The following is a 6,000-nucleotide window of genomic DNA, read 5'->3' as shown; positions in this document are numbered from 1 at the left end:
GGTTCCGCCGGTCGGATCGACTCGAAACTCGGCTGGGTGACTCACTTTCACCTCCCTGACGCGTTCCTAGCGCGGCTTCGCGATCGGCCCTCCGGTTCGCGAATTCGGGTTCCGCCGGTCGGATCGACTCGAAACTCGGCTGGGTGACTCACTTTCACCTCCCTGACGCGTTCCTAGCGCGGCTTCGCGATCGGCCCTCCGGTTCGCGAATTCGGGTTCCGCCGGTCGGATCGACTCGAAACTCGGCTGGGTGACTCACTTTCACCTCCCTGACGCGTTCCTAGCGCGGCTTCGCGATCGGCCCTCCGGTTCGCGAATTCGGGTTCCGCCGGTCGGATCGACTCGAAACTCGGCTGGGTGACTCACTTTCACCTCCCTGACGCGTTCCTAGCGCGGCTTCGCGATCGGCCCTCCGGTTCGCGAATTCGGGTTCCGCCGGTCGGATCGACTCGAAACTCGGCTGGGTGACTCACTTTCACCTCCCTGACGCGTTCCTAGCGCGGCTTCGCGATCGGCCCTCCGGTTCGCGAATTCGGGTTCCGCCGGTCGGATCGACTCGAAACTCGGCTGGGTGACTCACTTTCACCTCCCTGACGCGTTCCTAGCGCGGCTTCGCGATCGGCCCTCCGGTTCGCGAATTCGGGTTCCGCCGGTCGGATCGACTCGAAACTCGGCTGGGTGACTCACTTTGACCATCCCTGACGCGTTCCTAGCGCGGCTTCGCGATCGGACTTCCGGTTCGCGAATTCGGGTTCCGCCGGTCGGATCGACTCGAAACTCGGCTGGGTGACTCACTTTCACCTCCCTGACGCGTTCCTAGCGCGGCTTCGCGATCGGCCCTCCGGTTCGCGAATTCGGGTTCCGCCGGTCGGATCGACTCGAAACTCGGCTGGGTGACTCACTTTCACCTCCCTGACGCGTTCCTAGCGCGGCTTCGCGATCGGCCCTCCGGTTCGCGAATTCGGGTTCCGCCGGTCGGATCGACTCGAAACTCGGCTGGGTGACTCACTTTCACCTCCCTGACGCGTTCCTAGCGCGGCTTCGCGATCGGCCCTCCGGTTCGCGAATTCGGGTTCCGCCGGTCGGATCGACTCGAAACTCGGCTGGGTGACTCACTTTCACCTCCCTGACGCGTTCCTAGCGCGGCTTCGCGATCGGCCCTCCGGTTCGCGAATTCGGGTTCCGCCGGTCGGATCGACTCGAAACTCGGCTGGGTGACTCACTTTCACCTCCCTGACGCGTTCCTAGCGCGGCTTCGCGATCGGCCCTCCGGTTCGCGAATTCGGGTTCCGCCGGTCGGATCGACTCGAAACTCGGCTGGGTGACTCACTTTCACCTCCCTGACGCGTTCCTAGCGCGGCTTCGCGATCGGCCCTACGGTTCGCGAATTCGGGTTCCGCCGGTCGGATCGACTCGAAACTCGGCTGGGTGACTCACTTTGACCTCCCTGACGCGTTCCTAGCGCGGCTTCGAGATCGGCCCTCCGGTTCGCGAATTCGGGTTCCGCCGGTCGGATCGACTCGAAACTCGGCTGGGTGTCTCACTTTCACCTCCCTGACGCGTTCCTAGCGCGGCTTCGCGATCGGCCCTCCGGTTCGCGAATTCGGGTTCCGCCGGTCGGATCGACTCGAAACTCGGCTGGGTGACTCACTTTCACCATCCCTGACGCGTTCCTAGCGCGGCTTCGCGATCGGCCCTCCGGTTCGCGAATTCGGGTTCCGCCGGTCGGATCGACTCGAAACTCGGCTGGGTGACTCACTTTGCACCTCCCTGACGCGTTCCTAGCGCGGCTTCGCGATCGGCCCTCCGGTTCGCGAATTCGGGTTCCGCCGGTCGGATCGACTCGAAACTCGGCTGGGTGACTCACTTTCACCTCCTGACGCGTTCCTAGCGCGGCTTCGCGATCGGCCCTCCGGTTCGCGAATTCGGGTTCCGCCGGTCGGATCGACTCGAAACTCGGCTGGGTGACTCACTTTCACCTCCCTGACGCGTTCCTAGCGCGGCTTCGCGATCGGCCTCCGGTTCGCGAATTCGGGTTCCGCCGGTCGGATCGACTCGAAACTCGGCTGGGTGACTCACTTTCACCTCCCTGACGGCGTTCCTAGCGCGGCTTCGAGATCGGCCTCCGGTTCGCGAATTCGGGTTCCGCCGGTCGGATCGACTCGAAACTCGGCTGGGTGACTCACTTTCACCATCCCTGACGCGTTCCTAGCGCGGCTTCGCGATCGGCCCTCCGGTTCGCGAATTCGGGTTCCGCCGGTCGGATCGACTCGAAACTCGGCTGGGTGACTCACTTTCACCTCCCTGACGCGTTCCTAGCGCGGCTTCGCGATCGGCCCTCCGGTTCGCGAATTCGGGTTCCGCCGGTCGGATCGACTCGAAACTCGGCTGGGTGACTCACTTTCACCTCCCTGACGCGTTCCTAGCGCGGCTTCGCGATCGGCCCTCCGGTTCGCGAATTCGGGTTCCGCCGGTCGGATCGACTCGAAACTCGGCTGGGTGACTCACTTTCACCTCCCTGACGCGTTCCTAGCGCGGCTTCGCGATCGGCCCTCCGGTTCGCGAATTCGGGTTCCGCCGGTCGGATCGACTCGAAACTCGGCTGGGTGACTCACTTTCACCTCCCTGACGCGTTCCTAGCGCGGCTTCGCGATCGGCCCTCCGGTTCGCGAATTCGGGTTCCGCCGGTCGGATCGACTCGAAACTCGGCTGGGTGACTCACTTTCACCATCCCTGACGCGTTCCTAGCGCGGCTTCGCGATCGGCCCTCCGGTTCGCGAATTCGGGTTCCGCCGGTCGGATCGACTCGAAACTCGGCTGGGTGACTCACTTTCACCTCCCTGACGCGTTCCTAGCGCGGCTTCGAGATCGGCCCTCCGGTTCGCGAATTCGGGTTCCGCCGGTCGGATCGACTCGAAACTCGGCTGGGTGACTCACTTTCACCTCCCTGACGCGTTCCTAGCGCGGCTTCGCGATCGGCCCTCCGGTTCGCGAATTCGGGTTCCGCCGGTCGGATCGTACTCGAAACTCGGCTGGGTGACTCACTTTCACCTCCCTGACGCGTTCCTAGCGCGGCTTCGCGATCGGCCCTTCCGGTTCGCGAATTCGGGTTCCGCCGGTCGGATCGACTCGAAACTCGGCTGGGTGACTCACTTTCACCTCCCTGACGCGTTCCTAGCGCGGCTTCGCGATCGGCCCTCCGGTTCGCGAATTCGGGTTCCGCCGGTCGGATCGACTCGAAACTCGGCTGGGTGACTCACTTTCACCTCCCTGACGCGTTCCTAGCGCGGCTTCGCGATCGGCCCTCCGGTTCGCGAATTCGGGTTCCGCCGGTCGGATCGACTCGAAACTCGGCTGGGTGACTCACTTTCACCATCCTGACGCGTTCCTAGCGCGGCTTCGCGATCGGCCCTCCGGTTCGCGAATTCGGGTTCCGCCGGTCGGATCGACTCGAAACTCGGCTGGGTGACTCACTTTCACCTCCCTGACGCGTTCCTAGCGCGGCTTCGCGATCGGCCCTCCGGTTCGCGAATTCGGGTTCCGCCGGTCGGATCGACTCGAAACTCGGCTGGGTGACTCACTTTCACCTCCCTGACGCGTTCCTAGCGCGGCTTCGCGATCGGCCCTCCGGTTCGCGAATTCGGGTTCCGCCGGTCGGATCGACTCGAAACTCGGCTGGGTGACTCACTTTCACCTCCCTGACGCGTTCCTAGCGCGGCTTCGCGATCGGCCCTCCGGTTCGCGAATTCGGGTTCCGCCGGTCGGATCGACTCGAAACTCGGCTGGGTGACTCACTTTCACCTCCCTGACGCGTTCCTAGCGCGGCTTCGCGATCGGCCCTCCGGTTCGCGAATTCGGGTTCCGCCGGTCGGATCGACTCGAAACTCGGCTGGGTGACTCACTTTCACCTCCCTGACGCGTTCCTAGCGCGGCTTCGCGATCGGCCCTCCGGTTCGCGAATTCGGGTTCCGCCGGTCGGATCGACTCGAAACTCGGCTGGGTGACTCACTTTCACCTCCCTGACGCGTTCCTAGCGCGGCTTCGCGATCGGCCCTACGGTTCGCGAATTCGGGTTCCGCCGGTCGGATCGACTCGAAACTCGGCTGGGTGACTCACTTTCACCATCCTGACGCGTTCCTAGCGCGGCTTCGCGATCGGCCCTTCCGGTTCGCGAATTCGGGTTCCGCCGGTCGGATCGACTCGAAACTCGGCTGGGTGACTCACTTTCACCTCCCTGACGCGTTCCTAGCGCGGCTTCGCGATCGGCCCTACGGTTCGCGAATTCGGGTTCCGCCGGTCGGATCGACTCGAAACTCGGCTGGGTGACTCACTTTCACCTCCCTGACGCGTTCCTAGAGCGGCTTCGCGATCGGACTTCCGGTTCGCGAATTCGGGTTCCGCCGGTCGGATTGACTCGATACTCGGCTAGGTGACTCTTTTTCACCTCCCTGACGCGTTCCTAGAGCGGCTTCGCGATCGGTCCTCCGGTTTCGCGAATTCGGGTTCCGCCGGTCGGATCGACTCGAAACTCGGCTGGGTGACTCACTTTCACCTCCCTGACGCGTTCCTAGCGCGGCTTCGCGATCGGCCCTACGGTTCGCGAATTCGGGTTCCGCCGGTCGGATCGACTCGAAACTCGGCTGGGTGACTCACTTTGACCTCCCTGACGCGTTCCTAGCGCGGCTTCGAGATCGGCCCTCCGGTTCGCGAATTCGGGTTCCGCCGGTCGGATCGACCCGAAACTCGGCTGGGTGTCTCACTTTCACCTCCCTGACGCGTTCCTAGCGCGGCTTCGAGATCGGCCCTCCGGTTCGCGAATTCGGGTTCCGCCGGTCGGATCGTCTCGATACTCGGCTGGGTGACTCACTTTGACCATCCTGACGCGTTCCTAGCGCGGCTTCGCGATCGGACTTACGGCTTGCGGTTTCGGGTTCCGCCGGTCGGATCGACTCGATACTCGGCTGGGTGACTTCCTTTCACCATCCTGACGCGTTCCTAGCGCGGCTTCGCGATCGGACTTCCGGTTCGCGGATTCTGGTTCCGCCGGTCGGATCGACTCGAAACTCGGCTGGGTGACTCACTTTCACCTCCCTGACGCGTTCCTAGCGCGGCTTCGCGATCGGCCCTACGGTTCGCGAATTCGGGTTCCGCCGGTCGGATCGACTCGAAACTCGGCTGGGTGACTCACTTTCACCTCCCTGACGCGTTCCTAGCGCGGCTTCGCGATCGGCCCTACGGTTCGCGAATTCGGGTTCCGCCGGTCGGATCGACTCGAAACTCGGCTGGGTGACTCACTTTGACCATCCTGACGCGTTCCTAGCGCGGCTTCGCGATCGGACTTCCGGTTCGCGAATTCGGGTTCTGCCGGTCGGATCGACTCGAAACTCGGCTGGGTGACTCACTTTCTCCTCCCTGACGCGTTCCTAGCGCGGCTTCGCGATCGGCCCTCCGGTTCGCGAATTCGGGTTCCGCCGGTCGGATCGACTCGAAACTCGGCTGGGTGACTCACTTTCACCTCCCTGACGCGTTCCTAGCGCGGCTTCGCGATCGGCCCTACGGTTCGCGAATTCGGGTTCCGCCGGTCGGATCGACTCGAAACTCGGCTGGGTGACTCACTTTGACCTCCCTGACGCGTTCCTAGCGCGGCTTCGAGATCGGCCCTCCGGTTCGCGAATTCGGGTTCCGCCGGTCGGATCGACCCGAAACTCGGCTGGGTGTCTCACTTTCACCTCCCTGACGCGTTCCTAGCGCGGCTTCGCGATCGGACTTACGGCTTGCGGTTTCGGGTTCCGCCGGTCGGATCGACTCGATACTCGGCTGGGTGACTTCCTTTCACCATCCTGACGCGTTCCTAGCGCGGCTTCGCGATCGGACTTACGGCTTGCGGTTTCGGGTTCCGCCGGTCGGATCGACTCGATACTCGGCTGGGTGACTCACTTTCACCTCCCTGACGCGTTCCTAGCGCGGCTTCGCGATCGGACCTTCCGGTTCGCGAATTCG

Source organism: Temnothorax nylanderi, unplaced genomic scaffold, assembly GCF_030848795.1.
Source record: "Temnothorax nylanderi isolate EJ_2023f unplaced genomic scaffold, tnyl_v1.0 TNYL_tig0479_pilon, whole genome shotgun sequence".
NCBI lineage: Eukaryota > Metazoa > Arthropoda > Insecta > Hymenoptera > Formicidae > Temnothorax > Temnothorax nylanderi.
The sequence above is the reverse complement of the archived record's forward strand: the minus strand, read 5'-3'. Positions refer to the sequence as shown.